The following is a 20,828-nucleotide window of genomic DNA, read 5'->3' on the forward strand; positions in this document are numbered from 1 at the left end:
GCACACATGCCATAGGTTTGCCATCACGGCTCTAATATAAATGGAGAACTATACCTAGGGCTTCTTTGGTGACAAGACCCATATAAGTAAAAATAAGCTACTGAGCAGAGCACATCCCTGTTTAATATGTAAACAAGAAATCTTGGACAGGAACAAGCAGAGAGTTCAGCCCACAGTACTGGTTTTTCGATAAATCCAAATGTGCTGTTAAAAGATGTGGTGCTTATCCCAGTAGTTAAAGTGACCAGAGACTGGTGTGGTTCCATTACAAATAAAATAGTTTTAAAAAGCTCAATCATACAAGGAATTAGTAAAATATAAAACTCAGAATATGTAGCTATTGTGTTAAATCAAAAGTATTAATTTTTAATAGTTAAATCTAATTTCTAGTCTTTAGTGACTACAGTTGGGACAGGCAACTTGATTCTTAAGTACAGGGATCACTCAGTGAAGCCACAACTGTGCTTACAATCTTATTTCAGTTTTCCTTTGCTTTACAGACCTGTGAAGATGCTAAATGTGAGGGTTGGTCATACAATTACTTTTTCATCCCCATTATACCTGCAAACAGTTACTAAACGAGACAGTCATTAAACAAGACTACCTTTTCCCCCCCGGTAATGCTAGGAGTAGGCCTAAATGATTCTTGAATCTCCCAACTCAAGAAATTAGATAGACATTAAACGGAAAGTTTTAAATTACCCATTTTAAGTGGCTTCTTCCTAGGTAATTATATACATTTGCGTGTATGTGCATATATACATCTATTTACTTATATCTCTATATAAGATTACAGTCTTACTGCTGCTACCAAGTGTTCTTCCAGATTTTGCAGCCCAGATGTGATACCCTTATTTTATGAAAAAAATCTTAATAAAGTGCTAGTTTAATTTTAAAAGATCATCAAAGATGTTGGAAAACTAAAAACAATAATTTTCAGTTACTGGCGATTGCTATCAATGGATCTTTTCATTTCTATCTGTAATATTTTTTTAACATACATTAGTTCAAGTTGATGCATAGTTAGCCAGAGGAACACCATCCTTTTCAAGACAGTGGCCTTAGTCCATGTGTTCGATAGTACTAAACTACTGAAGCCAACATGGAGAGACGCTCCAGCCCTCCCAGTCACATGAAAAACTCAGTTTCAATTTCCCTTTCCTCTTCATAAAGCATGTGTGCTTTCCTACAAGTAAACATAGATAATTCTTTTTTTTTGCTACTTTCTCCATTGTTTCAAAAAAAAAAAAAAAGCTTTGGATACAAATTAAAAAACAGTCAGATGCTCAACATCCTGTTAAACAATTTTTCAATGTGTTAAAAGTCTATTAAAATGAAACCAGGCTGCAATGTTGCTAAAGCAAGTTAAAAACCAATATGCAAACATATAAATTATTAACAACCCTTAAAAAAAAAACACGTTATAAAAAGCCCACAACCATTGCTGGACCCCCAAGCATGGGGGGCAGAGCCATGTCTTCAAGACCTCCTTTAATTTCAAATTACATATCAGAGAAGGGGGCAAGATATGCAAGCCATGCAAGCTGACCATGCAAAATGGTGTTCAATGATCCAAAAAGCGGACCCTGAACCTGCGGGAATATGCTAGGAAGAAGAAGAAGATCAGAGAAGGGGGCAGGCAGATTTGGGTGATATTTGGGTTTTTATGTAAATAGTTTCTCCAAAGGTCTAGTCAACCCTTGGAATGGAAGATAGGCTAAACCATCAATATGTTTCTTGATACTGTATTTGAAAGTTGACTGTGCAGGAACTGAAGAGTATTGTGTTTGAGATAATTATATATGATAATTAAATCTAAGGAGCCTTGTCTGCATATGAAACTTTTGTTATCCTTAGGCAATAATAATAATAAATCAAGTGCCTAGAAATAACAGGACTTGGTAGAAACTTCATCATTTTTCTTCAAAGATCAATGGTGCAGTGGAAGACTCAGTTGCTGATCAATGGCAATAGATTGGAAGAGGTTAATAGTGAGAGTGGAATCTTCCAAGTAGACTCAACTATTGCCATTACTGTTCCAAAGTATTTTTCAAAAGTCAGCTGGACTTTCTTGGGTTTTTTTTTTCCTTGAAAACATTTCACTCCTTATCCAAGAAGCTTCTTCAGATGAGAAGCAAAATGTTTTTAAGGAAAGAAACCAAGAAAGTCCAGTTGCCTTTTGAAAAGCACTAATAGGAGAACCATGACTTGGATGATTGAAAATTTCCATAGATATATTGCTACTACCTGTCATAGCATTGGTTCATTTGTCACCAATACTGAATAACTCAGGCCAGGCTATCAAACATCAAAAACATCCTCCTTTATGTGGACGATTTGAAGCTGTTTGGAAAAATTCTACCTGAAATAGAATTTCTGTTCAGCACTGTCTGTATATACAGCCAATGCAATGGAGTTTGGACTGGACAAACACATATTCAGCATTTTTTGGGGGGGAAATAATGAAAACTGGTGGATTTAAGAGGCCCTATGGAAATGACACCAATAATTGGATGAAGACGAGGTTCCGGTATGAGTTTCTTCGGTGACAGACTGAAATCTGCAATCGTGCACAGTTTTGATCTGTGCTTGCCACTGGTGCGCCCCGAGCTGGCTGGTTTTGGGGCTAAGCCATCCCATAGAGGTGGTGAAGAGGGGGGAGACTGCCAGCAGGGTCGAGGAGAGTCGCATCTCTCCTCCCCAGCTGGCCATTACTCCCTTTCCTGAAGGCAGTTGCAGCAGTGGTTAGAAATGGCTACCTCAAAGAAGAACTCAACCAGAAAAGAATGTGCTGGAGGAAGGTAAGAAGAGAAAGTTTTGGCTGACCGGGTTGAACTGAAAAAGCAACAATATAAGGTACCCTGGAATTTGAATTATAAAGAACAACATTGTTCCCAAAGAAGACTTTGAAGCGGCGAATGAGAGAGGGAAGGGAAAGGATTTGGTTTTTTTTCTTTTCTTCCCTATATTGACAACTAAGAGATTTAGCAAGAAACCTGCAAAAATCCACTTTGACATTAACAGGTATTTAAGCTGAAAATAAAATATCAAAGGGATAATAAAGATTTCTGGATTCTCAAAAACTTTTAAAAGAAGGAAAAAAACAAAAGGGTGGGATCTGGAAAAATGGAGGAGACCACTTGGAAGTGAAAGGAATTAACAGTGAAATTTTAACAAGATTCCTAAAAGATACATTTTAACTGAAACTTTGTAACAAGATAAGAGAACCCCAGGAAGAGAAAGTGGAAAAAAGAAGCAAGAAGAAACAGCTTTGGATTATTTGGATTACTTGGCTATTGGATCTAAAGGACTAAAATTAATCAGGTGGTTGTTTAAAGGTTTTTAAAACTCTTGGAAGAATTGAGAATGGAACTTAAAAAAACAGAAAGAAGATGCACAAGAAGGAAGAGGTTCTTTTGGCTTCGTATTTCAATTTTTGGAAATGGAGATCCTGAACTATGAGAAACAAGAAATGCCTGTACAAGAAGAAGGGCGGGACAATGAAGAAGCCATCTTCAATGACCAAATATTTCTATGTGGGGAAAAGAAAGGAAAGGGGGGAAAGAGAGTGAAAAATTTAAGATTTGAAAAAACAACCCAAAAATAGAATAGTTTGAAAAGTAATTACAACATTAGGAAGAAACAGAAGAGAGGATTACAGAAGAGAGAATCAGAATTAGAGAGAGAAGGGGTCAAAAAAGGGAAGGGAGAAGAAGAGGGGGAAGAGGGAAAGGAAAAGAAATTATAAAGGACAGAAACAAGACATAGAGAAACAGGGAAAACATACAAGGATTAAGGGTATAAACCTATTTAGAAGACACAGAAATAATGAGTGAGAACTTAATTGAAAGGGGGATTCTGCAAGGGTACATAAGATAGTATTGTTATATTAGAAATAGAAATGAACTTTGAAAATATGAAATAAGTGTGATTAAAATGATAGATAAAATACTCATTATAATGTAATGGAATGCTTAATAAATAAATGAAATAAAGAGAATGAGAGAATGAAATTAGGAAAGGAGGGGAACATTTCAATTATTATAAATGTGTTATAAACATTTACGTAAAGAGGAATATGAAAGAAACATGAAAAAATTATGGAAATATTATAAGTGTTCCTGGAAGTATGATATCCTATTGAAAAGAAATGTTAAAGATGTCAAAGTTTATAACTAACATTAATGATAGAGCTGAATTGGAATAGAATAAGTATTTTATTTATTATTGTATATATATATATATATTCTCTTTAAGAACTTAGTGCATATTTTAAGAATGTACGAAGCAGAATTCGACTGGAAGTTATGTGTTATATTGAATGTTATAATTGCAAAGGCATAAATTGAAGTTTAAATAAGAGTTGAATAGATAAAAATTAAAAGATACAAAGGTGTCATACTCCAATTAGTAACTACAGGGAAAAATTTTGTTCAATGAGAAAAGAAAATATGAAATTGAAACAGGACAGACAAAAGTATAAATATAATGACTAGAAAGATATTGAAACTTAGAAAAAGATATATATATATATAATTGAATTTAGAAAGGAATGAGATAATTAAAAGTAAGATTGAGAAAACTAAGGGAAGGGAAAAATTGAGAAAATGTTAAAATGGTAATAAGATATGGAATAGAACACAAAGATGAATATGAAATTGAATTTGTGTCTGTATGGAGAAGTGATAACCCGGGACCATGTTATTCTCAAAAAAAGAAATTTTACTTGTATTATGTTTTGTGAAAACCCAAATAAATTTTTTATAAAAAAAATAATTGGATGAAGACAATCATTATAAATACTTGGGCTTCCCTTAAATTGACAACATCAAGCACACTGCAGTCAAGAAAAAGGTTGGAAATGAATACATCAAGAGAGAAGAAGATCTTAAAGTACAAGCTCAGTGGAGGAAATACCATCAAGGCAATCAATACCTGAGCAATTACAGTCATTAAATACACAGCTGGAATAGTGGACTCAAGCAGAACCAAGGGCCTTGGATAGGAAAACCAGAAAAATAATGTCAGTGAATCATGCCCTTCATCCAGTGGTGCAATTCAACCGGTGTAACAATCGGTTTGATGAGCACACACTTGGCGCGCATGTGCGCCAAACATGCACTTAGCATGCATGCCCAGCATTTAGAAAAGACCATTTTTAGCTATAATACTTACCTTCTGCTGCATCCCCTATGAATAAAACAGCTGACGCGCAGCAAAATGCTCTGCCGTGCAAATCAGCTGTGCTCAAAAACAAGGAAATAAAACACAGGAAAAGGGCAGGGGTGGGTGGGCAGAGCCAAATGATCACTGGAACTACCAATTCGCCCAAACCAGTCCGAACTGGTAGAATGCCACCCCCTGCCCTCATCCACACAACAATATTGTCAGACTCTACTTACCAAGGAAAATAGGTGGGTGTGGAATGTTGCAAGTACATCAGTCAGTTAGGGGGGAAACAGGGATTGGAGGAATATCTGAAGGATAACAAAGAAGATGCACTGAAGTTAGTATATCAAGAAGCCTACTGAATACTGGAGAGGCTAAACAGGTCTGTAAGAAAGACCAAATGAAGAGCAGAAAGGAGGCATGGGAAGACAAAGCATTGCATGACCACTACATTAAAAATATAGCATGGAAAACAGATAATAACAAAACCTGGCAATGGCTAAGAACAGGAAAGTTGGAAGAAAAGACAGAGAGGCTAATTCTGGCTGCACAAGACCAAGCCTTAAGAACAAATGCATACAAAGCCAGAATTGAAAGACAGCAACACATAACAAATGCTCCTCAGCAAAGACGCCGAAGAAAGAGTGGATAACCTGGCCAGATGCTGCAAGAAGATCACATAGACTGACTACAGACAATGGCATGACAAAGTAGCAAAGGTAGTTCACTGGAAGATCTGCAAGAAATACCGTTTTCCTCCAAGCAAGAACTGGTGGGACCATAAAATAGAGAAAATAATAGAAAATGAAGAAGCTAAAGCCTCTGAGACTTTAGACTTCAAACAGACAGGCACCTTGCCACATAACACCCCAGACTTAACCGTTGACGATAAGAGAGACAAAAAAACTCTGGATACTAGACATGACAGTACCAGGGGACAGCAGAAGAGAAGAGAAAGAACTGGAGAAAATAATAAAACACAAAGACCTGCAAATAGAAATAGAATGACAGTGGCAAAAGAAAGCAAAGGTAGTACCAACAGTAATAGGTGGCTTGGGTACAATCCCAACACAATTGGAGAACCACTTGAATATCATCACATTCACCATCAGTCAGTTGCAAAAAACATCTTTAATCAGAACCTGTGACAATACATCTTAACACCATAAAATATCAAAATCAGCCTCTCCCCAGTCCTTGGGAAAGACCCAATAGATGGATAAAAATAATACTCTGAACATCTGCCTGACTGTGCAAGGAACCATAATGATGATGATGATAACAACAACAACAGGAAAACGTGACTCAGAGATTAATACTTGAATGATTGTTTAATAAAACTTGAATTTTTATAGTAAATGTTTTGTTTTATGGAGGAGATTTCAACATTCTTAGAACACGTTCATCATTGCAAAATAGATACAGATTTTCTCAAATTTATTTAATTCTATGATTAAATGGAAATCTTGGTGTCTGTAACTACTTCCTGCTCATCTATAGAGAGGATTTAGAAAGATGGTTCGGAAGTTTTTGTCTCTTCATTTGAAGCTTGTCATAAACTGGAGAGAGAGAAAAAAGAGAGAGTGGAGAAATTTGTAATTGGGTGACTGGCCTAAGAATCAGTATGTCACATGGCTAAGTTTTGTATCTGCATTAAATCTAGTTAGGCAACTAGGCAGGAAATATTGAATCAAGATAAACCTTGTCATTAAATCTTAAATAATCTGCATCACCAAAAGACAAAGCAGTTTCATGTGGCAGGTGGGTTTTAAACCACATGCCAGAAGAAGGATCTTTTTGAAGAAGCATCTATGGTATATTATTAAGATAGAAAGTCTGCCTTGGATATATTTTAAGCTGTAATTAACACGTATGATATTTTTCTAAGTGCAATTTCCATTCATATCTAAAACAAGATGTTTCTTTATTCCCCAATATTAAAATAACAGGAAACAAAAGAAGGATTTTATCATGATTCCACTATTAACATGGAGTAAATGACTATTTTTTGCAGTAGTGAAAAACTTTAATAGGCATTAAATAAAATTTATCTTATAACTGTTTACAGATATTAACTTTATACTGTAGATGCATATCCCTTTGGCTAAAACTAACATTCTTTGGTTATTGAATGATATAGCATATGACAATGCATTCTTTCCAGGCATGCGAAATAAATGTCATGTTTACTTTGTTCTGTATAATATAGACAGTTTGTTTGGTCTGGCTAGTAAAGTTACCATTTCTACTGCCATAACTGATTGGATGGTATGTTTTGTTAAAATACAAGTTTATAGTATAAATGCATTTGTAAAAAGATCTTGAAATAACAATAATAAATTCAGCTTCAAACATCCTATTTAACATATTGGGAAATTAAGCTGTAGTCCTTTGATTTACTGGGAACTAAACAATTAAGTACAGTGTGCATTCCAATTAAGATGGATGAGACTGTCTATTCTGTTTTCAAAGCAATAGGTTCATCCTAATATTATCGATTATCTTGTGTGCCTATGTGCACATGGATGCATAAAAGCAGGGGAAAAAGGCTCAGTTATCAGATATCAAGGCATAAATAGTGTGTTCTACTGAGACTTCATATAATAGATAATATCTGGAAGAATTCAATTAGTTCTGATCACATTATTATAGACAGAGGAGGAAAAAGTGGGTGCTGAATCTCCTCAATAGCTGAACAGGTAATCAGAAATGACTAAGAGATGTCTTGGTACAAGAAGAATTAGAGGATCCTGACATGTAATTGATAAATAACTGCCACAAAAATTGAATTTCAGTTGCAAATTTGCAAAAATCTGGATGCAATGGAATATTTCCACCCTATATGGAAAATTCAGATTGTAAGAGATAGAGAGTAGGATCCAAGAGTCCCTGATGTCAGCAGGGAAGTACTGATCTACAGGGAAATAATCTGATAGGAGAAAAGTCTCTTTTCTTTGAGCCTGTTCAGTGGATTTACACCTAGGAAACTACATGTAGGGTAGTAACCTTACATCAATCCCATAGAAGTACATAGAAGATAACTAGATGATCCTTTATATTCCTTGTGATACTGTAATTATATTGCGTATATACTAGAAGCGGCAAGCCATTTCCCCCCCTTTTTATGACCCTATAATCTTGTTATATACTGGATAGATGATATATACTCAGAACAATGGGATCTCTCACATGTGAAAAAAACATATTTAAAAACCCCTCCTTTTAACCTTATTATATTTTTCAAGATTCTTCTAAGGTGTTTCATCTTGTTATTTGATGCACTATATCATTCCAAGGACTCTTCCTTTTCAGGTGTGAGAAGCAATACATTTTTGCCTGAAGCTTTACAATGAAAATGTATAATTCTTCTTAGGCACAGCAAAAAAGGGCAACCAGTAATGGAATGAAGACAGTAGGATGTGACACTTAATTGCTTTGGAAAATGTGTGAGGAATCATAATCTAGAAGTTTTAAGAATTTCAGGATTATAAGTAATTACGGTAATTTAAGCATAGTGCCTATAATATTAGAGATGGGCACTCAGATTCAAATTCCTGCTTCTGTACTTATGCTTCTTAGATTCCTAATGGAATTCATAAGGTGATACTGTAACGGACATGTATTACTGACACAAGGCAAGAATAGAACAGGAGAATAATATAGAATAATAATATAGTTGGAAGAGACCTTGTAGGTCATCTAGTCTAACCCTCTGCAGTCTCTTCTTGAAAGCTTCCAGTGATGAAGCTCCCACAACTTCTGAGGGCAAGCTTTTCCATTGGTTGATTGTAAGAAAATGTCTCCTTATTTCTAAGTTAAAACTCTCCTTGATCAGTTTCCATCCATTGTTCCTTGTCTGGAACATATATCAAAACAATCCTAAGGGTGATAAAACTATTACAGTGTATAAATGACAGATGAGTTGTGAAAAGAGAAGATGGTTCCAACCTAAAGTAACATCTGAAAGCAGAGCTATGATCAAAGTGATTAAACATGATCTATACCAGGGGTGGGATTTTATCAGTTCGGACCAGTTCTATAGAACCGGTTGTTATGATTCTGCGCAGTTCGGAGAACCTGCAATTCACACCACTAGCTGGCCCCTCCCCTTCCCACCCACCCCATTCAGGAGGCTTCCCTGAGGCCCAATCAGGGGTGGTTATTCAGGGGGTTGGGGGAGGGAGAACTGGCCTGAGAGCAGAGCTGAACCTTCCTTAGGATTGAAGCTTCTATTTTTCAGTGCAGACTCAGGCAGCAGATTGCAGAAAGGGAGATCTGTGAGTGACTCTGTGATTCTGCAAGCAACTCAATCTGCCTGCCTGCTTTGCCTGATTTTGGGTAAAAGTTGCTCTTTTTAAAAAAATAAAAAATTCAATCTTTACATATATATTTATAATATTTACATACAAACCACACCCAGCCAGTCACATGACCACCAACCCACTCCCAAAAATTAGGCCATGCCCACAGAACCGGTTGTTAAGAAATTGGAATCCCACCCCTGATCTATACTGACTCCAATTAACATGCTGACAAGGAATTCTTTATTTTTCCTAAAAGATTAATGGTATTTTCAGAAATTGAAATATGCCATGATAATAAAGTTTGGTTGGTAAATTATTCTTAATGTTGGAGAGCATAGTTCTTCATTTCACATGATTATGATGTACTGTAAATAAACTAGCATAATTTAAGATCTAGCAAATTACACAGAGACACCTGACAGATTGGGACATTCTATACATTCCATAAACAAATAAGTAGACTGTATGATGATTTGGTATGTATATTGGTTCATTCAATAATTTTATGGGTATTTTTAAAATTGATTAAATAATAGCCCACCGACTTTAGGTTAGAACTTCTCTGCAAAAGTCCCTAGGGCTCTTTGTCAAATGCACAATCGTTTAAAAGTCCAAATGTAACAATAATTACTTGCATATTTGTGGTTTAAGTCCTTCGGACTCATACACCTGTTACCTAAATGGCTGTAAGAGAACTGCAGCAACTTGTAGTAATCAGTAGAAACTTCAGGCACAAAATGCAGGGTATGTTGTTTTTGTCATTCTACTGAAATAAAATCAGAATTGTCTCTGTCTAGAAAAGATTTTTTGGTCTAACTTTTTTAATAGGCCAATAAAGCTGTAGACCCATTTTTGCCGTTAGTAAGTGTTGGGAGAAATATCCTTCTGGGTTCAGTTCCAGGTGGGGAAAAAGACACTGGAAACATGGAGGCTGTTTAATATCAGGACCACATGGCCTGGAGCTTCAGACTGAAAGGGAAGGATGATCACATGCTTCAAGCTGAAGGAAGAGATCAAGAAAAAAAGGGGAAAAAGGGCTGATATGCTGAGAGTGGCTGGGTATTATACCCTCTGTTGGGATTTGAATTTGAGCTTGTATTCTGATTGGTTTGTCAGACTCCCGGGGGCAACTCTGTAGGCTGTCCTGAGTTCCAGGCTTGGTTGAGCCTTGCTGCATGATTATGCCCTTAAAAGGGCTTTTGGCAATTGCTATAGCTTTACCTGGAGATCTTTGTTATGTAAAGTATTCTAGCCCAGGCCTTAATGGCCCACCCATTAACAAAGGTGGGGGTGAGTTTCTGCTTCTGAGGTGAGTTTCTGCTTCTGAGTTTCTACTCTTTTTAGAGGAAATATTCTGCCTTTTTAATATTTCCTAGGATATTTAGTTTTTCTAGGAGAGAGGTGGGTGCTAACTTCCTACATAAGTATAAGGGCAAGTTAAAAGAGACAAGAAACTGTAGTGATGTTTTACTGGTACCAGATAGGCTCAGAAGCCCCTGTCCTCATTCTGCCTTTTCTTGTTTCATTAATTTCCCTTGCCCCCAACAAGACCTTTTTGCTTTGTATACAAGTGGGATCCAATTATTGCAGACTACCTTCCACCAGAAGGCCTGCATAACAGTGTCAGCTTTATAAGTGATTTGCACTTTCTTTGTGTCAACACTGTTTATTCTTTCCCCATTGCCTCATCTATCAATGTATTCAGGTCAAATTGTTGGTTATAGTTATCATACCAGACAGTGTGTGAGTACAGTAGGATGTCAAAGCAAAAGAAGCTATCTGTTTTAGAAGGACCTCTAACTGTAACTACAGACAGAGGGATTTACTCATACAAATGGGAATTATCAAGCAATTAGAGCCTTAGCAGAACTTCTTGTCCCTACAGGAGAATTCTCCACCCCAATCATTCATAGAACTTATGTAAAACAGGTTTTTGTTTTCCAACTGGTTAATATCAGTCTTATATTTATTACATATCAGTGCAAATAATATTATGAGTGAAGACTATTTGCACTAATAGTAGTAACCAGTTTTGAGCTAGTTAAATGAATATGGATTTAAGGATTTCAACATTCAGAAGATATGCTGCCATGTCTTTTCAAAATTGCAGTGCGGATGCACTTCCTATGGACTTTTGGCTCTACTGAAGGCATATTTATTAAGAGTTTTATTAAAAGATTCTGCTTTGTAACTCTGATTTCAAATGAGCAGGTAGAGAAAGGGAATGGAAGAAAGGGGAACCAGAAGAAATAGTGAACCAGAGAAAATGGTCCTGTTGTTCTAGTTTTTGCTCTAGCCCAATTCACAACTGTCTTCAATCCTAGATATTGACAATAATGGACCCCCAGCAGATTACTCCCAAGGGGATATAGCTCTTGAGAAAGATTTTGTTGTTCAAATCCTGGGGCATGGGATTGCAGATTTAATATCTTCATCATCTGACAGTAGGAAGAAAATTGTAATCTTGTTGTCTTGGACTTCTGGACTGAAGCTTCATCTAATCCATAATTCTGTCCACAGCATCTGGGAACTTCTTTAGTGAAATATCCAAATCCAAATTATGGCTTTACACTCCATTACTTTGACTAATTATTGCCTTTTTGAGACACCTGAACTAATGGCAGTCCACCATTTCTTGGTCATGTGAACGTCTCAGTTGCATGAATTTTAGATAAAGGAAGGGTGAGAGATCTCAGTGTTTACTAGTGTTCAAGCCTGCAGTTCTACATTTATAAACCAATTTCTGAAATTTGATTATCCAAATAAACTTTGATCATTCATTTTATCTCAACTTATAGTATTTAATCCTCAAATATGCATATTAAAATGAACTTTTAGGCAGCTTTTAGTAAAATGTTTTTATACTAAAAAATTAATGTGTACCCTGGCCTGAGGAATATGTTAATCTACAAATTAATATAAAAGGCAATGAGCAGATTTGATCCTGTACATCAAATTCCCATAATCTGAAATAAATGTGATTGAGAAACATGATGGCTGTCTAGGTGACTTTGAGTCATTTAGTCATATTCTCTCATACTCTCTCTTCCGGGATTATTGCTGTACAAAAAATTGGTGGCAGGAATACCGATTCTGTTTACTTAAGCTCCTGAAGCCAGGCATGTTATATGTGCAAAAATAATAATATAATATATAAAATAATAAAATAAAATAAACCATACTGTTCCTTCTCCTGTCTTGAGTAAACAAACTCCTTCCTGAGTTCTATTTCTTGGGCATACTGCAGTGTAACAAAGAGACAGAAACCAATAACTGGCAAGCAAATCAGCTGTTTTATTTGTATCTTATCACTGGACAAGGTTGTTGGTTCCTGGACGCTGTTCTCTGCAAATTATCCCCCAATATTCCCATCCCCAACTGCATTTGAGTGATCTTTGAGCCCTTCTTAACAAGACAGAGATCTCCTCTGTCTTGTTGGGAATTGGCAGGGAACTGTGGGTGCCTTATTGCACTTATTTTTTATACATAACAAGCAGGCATTCCAATCCCTTAATTATTAGCCTTGTCCTTGGGAAAAATAACTGAAAATAACAGCCCCAGTGAGATGAAGCAGCTTTGCAATTACGTTGCATAATGTTGTCACACGAAGGGGGTTGTCAGGGAGATAATGGTAAACACCAGCCTGGATTCTGTCTGAAAAATAATTGGCATCAGCTCCCTTTGTGGCTGGTGGAGAGGAGCAAAATGGAGGAGTAAATTAGCACTTTCTGGAGACATTAGCGGCAACACTATACTTACCAGTGACCATAACACTGGCTGCCTTTAACTACTGTGGCATGAAATTGCCTGCCTGCCTTTTTTAATGACAGCCAAATTTTCAAGTGGGCAGCCTTTTAGTTTTTGCAAGCCAAACAGCTGGCTGCAAAATGACCTTTGTCTCTTATCATGCTGGTCTTGATTGTTTGGCAATGATTCCATCACTAGCCAGATAGAAAGAGATATTAAAATTAGATGAGAAAAAAGAGCAACACTTGCAGTTTCATGATACATCAAGAATGATGTTTTATGGTTAGAGAAAGGTTTGGCTTCTGTGAATGTCACAGCCTGGTTCTTTCTCCTTACTTTCTATTTGAAATTGTTTTTTTTCTCTCTCCTGTGGTTCTGGATCCACTGATTCTCAGAGACCATTTTAAATCTATCTGATAAACAAAAAAGTCCTTAGGAGATTTCTTGGAAAAGTTTCTGTTAAGGCTTGAAAATGCCAGGAATCAATGTATCTGGGATAGTGATTTCAAACCAGTCTAAACCTAGCATCTAACTCCACAGTTCATAGATGCTTCTGAAATGGACATGTGTACCATCATCTTATCTCTTTTCAGTTATATCAGAGGTTTCCAAACTTGGCAACTTTAAGACTTCTGGAGTTAAAGTCCACAAGTCTTAAAGTTGCCAAGTTTAGAGACCGATGAGTTATTTGAAATTTAGTTTCACCTTCTGCAGTTCTGTGGGAATGGTGTAAAAATGTGCCATTTGAGCAGTGCTTATGTTCATGTGGAGATGACTCTGTGGAATCTCTAAGCAGAACACTCCTTTGTTGTTCTATCAGCAATCAAGGAAAATATATATGTATTCCTTTTTAAAGGGCTACCCTGGTATAGAGCACAATATCTGTCTGTCACTGCTTCTATCTGATCGGGACCTTGACATATCTTTCCAGGTTGTCCGACTTCGTTCTATCATTTGTTGCATCTGTCTTACCCATGGTTGATGTTTAGCACAAATTTTGAGGTTGCCAGTGCAATTTGTATTGCAGTTACTATAATAGTGTATTTTGTGTAACTTCATTGCATTAAAATAATATTAATAAGTGGAGGTCTATCTATTTTATTATTGTGCTTTCTGCCCCAAATGCTGTAATAAAAGGTTTGGTTTGGTTTGATGATGGAGATAGAGTGCAGTATTGACTTTTTCTTTCATCTCTCCTAGATATCTCATGGACTTTCTTGAGATCAGATTTGAAGAATTTAACTCCTGGCAATTCCCTGTTATTCCCTCTCCTTTGATTCTCCCTAATTGCAGCTGTGAAACACCGGTTTCATCTCAAGAGGCCCTCTCCAGCTAGTGTCAGTGCCATCACTGTGCTGCACCAGCAAAAAAAAGGAATGCTCCATGCATACCAAAGATCATTCCCAGAGCTTGCAGGTCTCGGTGAGGCAACATCAAGTATTAGTCATACTAAATAACAATATACATACGGAATCCCCACATGATTTTTTCCAGTCTAACAAAATGGTGGAAGGAAGTTTGGTAAAAGAACTCAGGGACTTTGTTTGCCTGCTGCTGTCCTTCTGTCTATCAGTAGGATCACTCTCCAGAAACAAAATTAAATGTCATCAAATGAAGTGTGATAGGAGTTGTCCAAAGAAAATCAAGCGCAGTAATGGTTGGATCTGGCCAAGAAAAGGGTGTATTCCAGAAAGAAATCCCACAATGCATCTTGATGGGAGAGGCAGCTGGGTAGAAAATTGGAATCTGATTTGATTGCTGCTGGACAACTTAGATTAGCTGTTCCATGCTAAGCCTCCCTCCCTCCCTCATCCCATCTGGTCACATGGCTTAGATTTGACAAACTGCAGTAACCCATCCACCCCATTCTTTCCAGCGCACACATGCAAACAGACACAGCTGCAACATGAGCAGAGAGTGGAAACACACAGAAATATACTGCAGCACATTACTTCATTCCACTGAAGGGATGGACATATTGTAATTTCAGAAGCCATGCTATGCATGCTTCTTTGCCTGGTTATTCTTTTGAACCCAAAAGAATAAGTGTTTTTGCCAAATTCAGGAAAAATCACATGTAAAAATACAACTAGAGGAACACAAGTCTACCATCCCATAGCAAGATACTTTAATAGTAATACTTGACAGAATTCCAGATAAGACTGAGGAAGAAAAAGATACAGCTGTTCCAAATCTTTTTCTCATACTCCTGCATACAATATTGATATTAAACCAGAATTATTGTATATTTTCAATAATTTTGAAATTGGGCTGCAGGTGTACTATATATGACAAGAAAAGTTATATACTGCTATATGTGTATGTGTGTTTTGTTTCAACTACTATTAGCTGCTTGATGTATTGAAGTAGTCACAAAGAGGAATTAAGGTTATTTTTAAAGCTCGCTTTTTTAGTAAAACTTTCCAGGATGGCACAGAAGTTCTTTTGCTCTTCAATTATGTAGCGAGACCCATTCAATAAGTGATTTGAAGCACATTCTGAATGTAAATCTTGTATTGGGAGAACAGGGATATAACTTTTACGCAGTGACCATCTCTTGTCAGTTGAGTGCTGAGAAAATATGATAGTGACAAGTAACAGAGTTCCATTATTGTGAATATAGCTTACCTCAAACTGTTGTCCTCCAGATGTATTGAATTATAACAGCTTTAAAAACCTTGAGTATTGGAAATATCTTTTTCAGTAGCAGCTTTCCTTGGTAGGATTTTGGGTTTTCCTCCAAGATGATTAGTTCACAACATAATTGTGGGAGAATCACTTCTGTTTTCCCAACATGCTCTCTCCAAACTTTCTTTCCTGCTGTTGGCAGAAATACATCTTCAAAAACTATACTCTGCTCTTCTTTACAACTCTCCAATTAGAAGTTTGTCTGTACTTGGACTTCTAGCAAATACTCTTTTTCTACTAAAGACTTGTCTACTATTCATACTTCTGCAGTTCTTATCAGTCATCAAGTAGTATGGGAAATTAGATCTTATACGATATTACAGGAGCAGCTTCTGTGTGCAGGAAAGGGAAATTAACTCATCAAAATGATTAACATGCCTGAAAATATAAATAAATGTCTATATTAGTCATATTTCAGTATGTAGTTTTTCAGATACATCCGATTAAAAACATAGCAGACACTAATTCATATTGACTCCTAAAGTGTTTTGGCTCCCAGAGACCCAAATACATTGAAAGCTGCCCCTTTCAGCTTGTTTTCATTTCTGCATATCTGGATCCTGATATGTGAGTTCTGTTACTGAATCCCCAGGGGGAATAACATATGAATTATGCCAGCTCATCTCTAACAGCTGTCTCCAACTGGGTACCTCACCAGATGCATTAAATATTCTGAAGAAGCTATTCCAATATTTCTGACAGCTCCTCATAGTAGACATAAGCAATTACTGTAGAAGGTCCACATTCAAAAATATAACTGATTTCATCTGAATACTGTGATTTTTATAGGCTTGGGGTATATATTTCTCTGCCAAAATTTGAGGCAGACAAAAGCCCAAGAGCATAGGAACATGTAGGAAAAGCTTTGGTTTGAGAGCAACCCCAGAAAATACAACTAAAACAAAACCATCCTTTAACATATGCCTGCTCTTTTGGTTGGCTTGTGCTGTAAAGAACAACAGAAGACAAGGCTAATTTAAGTTACCAATAGTTGGGCTTTATTTAGAGAAACTGCAGAATAGCCTTGCATAAATAAAACAGAATGACAGTTCAGTATGATACTGTGACAGGGCACAAAAATTGTAGGCCAGTGGCAAAACAAAACAAAAATAAAATACAAAAAATTGCTGCTTTACTCTGATGGTGCAGGAAAGAAACCTCCATCTTTGTCAGGTGCAATAAGGGCATTAATAATCTGCCCAGAAGCACAGAATAGTGTTAGAGGAAGCAATCGCATCTGGGGAGTGTTTAAAACACTGAATCTCTCTGATGAGGTGGATTTGGATCAACAAAAGCCTTTGAGAAGGCAACCAGTCTCACTATCGTGGCTGCTTCATTTATTGATTATCAATTTATAGTTAACTTTTAGCAGCCACTTAGATACATTTTCTCTCATCTGTCCCTAACATGGTCTTTCAGATCTTTCAACAATTACATCACCACTATAATTGAGTCCACTTTGCTGCTGGTTTTCCTCTTCAATTTCCTTCTATCTTTCCCAGCATTAGAGCTTTTTTCAGACAGCTGGATCTTTGCATAATCTGTCTGAAGTAGGATAATTTGAGCCTGGTCATTAGTGAAAACTCTGGACGGATTTGCTTGATGGTTCATTTGTTTGTTTTCTTGGCTGCTCACAGTATTCTCAGAAATCTTCTCCAACACCAAAGTTCAAAACAGCACCTATCCTGCTTCTTTAATATCCAGTATTTGTAATTCTAAACAGAAAAAACTCCTATCTATTTCACAGAATACCCTGCTATCTTAGGCCTCATTTAGAGATGGAGGGAATATTGAGTCAACATTTTTTTTATCCTCTTGCGCTTTGTGATTTTGGGAGAGGAACTTTAGGACTGGGATGGGTGTGGGTGGGGAGGACTTCTCTATGCTAAGCCTGAGCATTAAGACAGAGTTGTTCTGTTTTGGTGGGTTTTTTTCCCCCCCATATTGAAAATGAGTGGGAAATTGGGTTGCCTTTGTCAAATGGTTTGCCACCAAATTCTGAGGATACAAACTGGGAGAGCTCTATGGGCATATGAAAGGAAGCTTAGGAACACAATTTTCCAGTGCCAGTTTTATGGTTTTTGTTAAAAAGTGTGTTGGTTTGATAAAGAAGAATGTTGATTTACATATTTATCAGCATATTCCTACAAGCATCTGCTGATTTAGATTATTGTACTTCATTCTTTCTTGAAATGTCTGGAAGAAGACATTATCTTTTCATTTGGCTATCCTACAGATTTGGTTAACTTTCACTGTACAATAAATGCTCTGTATTTTTTTTTTAAAGAAAAGAATTTGATCTGCCTATTGCCACACCTTTTGTTGATTGGATGCCTAGTAATCAGTTGGACTCTTAGTAACAGAGAAGTAATGCTGTTTGATGATTTCACATCAATGGCATTTTAAATATATGATGAAAGTGGTAAAGATTCTCTGGTTATATGAGTCTAACAGTATAAATACCGCTGTAGATTAACTCCAGTGTATTTTCAAAAAGAACATCTGTTATGAATTTATTAAATCTGTTAAAATTCTATCAGAGGCTGGAATGTGTAAAAATAAAATAAATCTACCTTGTTCTTGCAGAAGTGTGGCTGAGAATATAATTTGGCTCCGGGAGACTTTTTGGGGGAGCATATGTAAAATATTTTGATATTTTAGAATAAATTAATTATGTGCCATAAAGTTTATGTTGGCCTTTAGCAACCACATAGATAGACTCGTTCCAGGATGATCTAACTCCAGACTGTCCTGAATATATTAACCACTAACTTCCATAAAACTTTCTGACTCCAGCCACTCTCTCCCATCTTAATGGTTCTGGACTGAGAGCCTATTGTTTGTGGTGAGTTTATTGTCTTAAGAAGCCACAGTGTATCTCACTTCAACTAAATATGCGTGGGTCACTCTCTTTTGTTTGGATTTACAGTCCACAACCTCAAAACAGAACAGAAAGAAGTAGTATGCAAATTGGCAGTCAGAAAAGAAAACTAGCACCTGCTTTGAGTCAGTTGAACAGAGATTCTGGTTACCTCATTTGAACACATTCATTCCTTCCCTTTCCAGATGAATAAGTTATTTTTTGTCAGATTATAAATCAGATAACTGTAAGCATAGATTTATTATGCTCTTACTAAGCAATATATATTGAGATAATAAATAGCCATGCATATTGTAACACTTCCTTTTTTCTGAGTGCAAAATTATCTTTGATTTACGATCAATGTAAGAGGGAGAAAATTTACCTTGTTTATAATACAATAAAAGTACATTAAATACTTAATATCTTTAACTAGAGGAAGATAAATATGTATCGTGCACATGCAGCCTACCCTCATACTATGTTTAATATATTTCATCCAATACTATATAGCAAACAGCTCTTTTTTTGGTATAACCACCTTGGGACAATTTATTCTCAGCACAGAAGATAATGATCACAAGGAACATGGGAAAACTTGTAAAGAACATAAATGGATACAGACCAAAATATGAAATGAAAGAAGCATAGCTTATCTTCTCACATTTGCTACCATAAAACTATCATATATATTAAAAAATTACTATCAGAATCTGTTTGGTTAGAGGATGCTAACAATGGCAGAAGTACAAGCATAGGTATGCTAACTCTCCCTTTTAAAACTTCTATAAATTATTATTTGCCACTTCAGATTTTAATTCATAAAGCTTATATACCAGATGTTTTGATTTTAGAATGCTGGCCTATTGATAGCAATTTATTCTAATATCTAAGAGTAAGTTCCATGGTCCAAAGCACATGGCTTTGGACCATGGAACTTACTCTTAGATATTAGTATGTATTTCTGTGTATTAATCACTGAAAATAATACATAATGCTTAGGAGCAAAGGTTTCAGTTGCAGTATTCAGTGAGCCTGCATGCTGTTAATCCACCAAAAAAAACGTAAGCTGTAGTCATGAAAATATTAGGTGGAGCTTTGGGTTGCTCTGGTAATCTGGTCATATTGATTCAAATTGTTGCCTCAATTTTTGCAGACCTGCAATTTTCCTACTTTTCCTGAGCATTCATCTCCCTCAGCTCAGGATTCACCCACTTATATTTGGTGTAATTTATTCCTGATGGCCTTCTAAGAGCTGAAATTTGTCATCTCAGATAAAGTGCACTGCAGGATTTTAAAGAAAATATTTGCCTTCCAATCCATATCCTGTAACCACACCCTAAGAAAAATAAACCAAAATTTGTCATTCATCAGTCTGTCTGCTCACATACTTTGCATTCCACAAAAAATAATGAAGGTTGATTTCCAACAGAAAACTCATTTATTTTTTCCCCTTAATGGACTAACGGACAAGGTTAAAGGCATAACAGGAATACAAAGTTGCTTGACAATGCAACTGGCTAGACATCAATCACCTCTACTTGACTTCCTGTGTGCCTGACTTCCTGTACACCCCATGGGCAGTGTACTGATAGGCGGGCCTTTCACAGATGGCTTCCTCTGATACTCTTCCTGGTCACCACAGCCAGCAAAAGAGATGAATGTGTTTTGCTTTGCTTTCTGTCCTTTTTTAATTAATAGCTACTTGCACATTTATCCTCAGAAAACCATGGCAATGGCTGCTTCCAGAAACCTTAAATGAAAATGTATCCAGTAATAGTTAGGATAAAGGCACTGAAAATGTTACTGTTATGTGGTTTGTATTTGCTTCAATACAGCATCTTGGCTGTGGTTCTTTTGTTTTATTTAACCTGCTATGTTTTTCATTACAGGAGGTCAGCACTGAGAGTATATTTGATGTATCAATGTGAGACTTACTTTACAAAATGTGCTGTCCCAGCCAGTCTATGGGAATTGGATAGTTACTTAGGAATTATGAGCTGTCCCCTTAAGGGAATGCATCATGGTAAATGTAGTTAAAGGTATCCTGGGAAATGTAG

The sequence above is a fragment of the Notechis scutatus genome, chromosome 1 (assembly GCF_049901735.1).
Source record: "Notechis scutatus isolate UNSWTSFEM ecotype Mainland chromosome 1, rNotScu1.2, whole genome shotgun sequence".
NCBI classification, from domain to species: Eukaryota; Metazoa; Chordata; class Lepidosauria; order Squamata; family Elapidae; genus Notechis; species Notechis scutatus.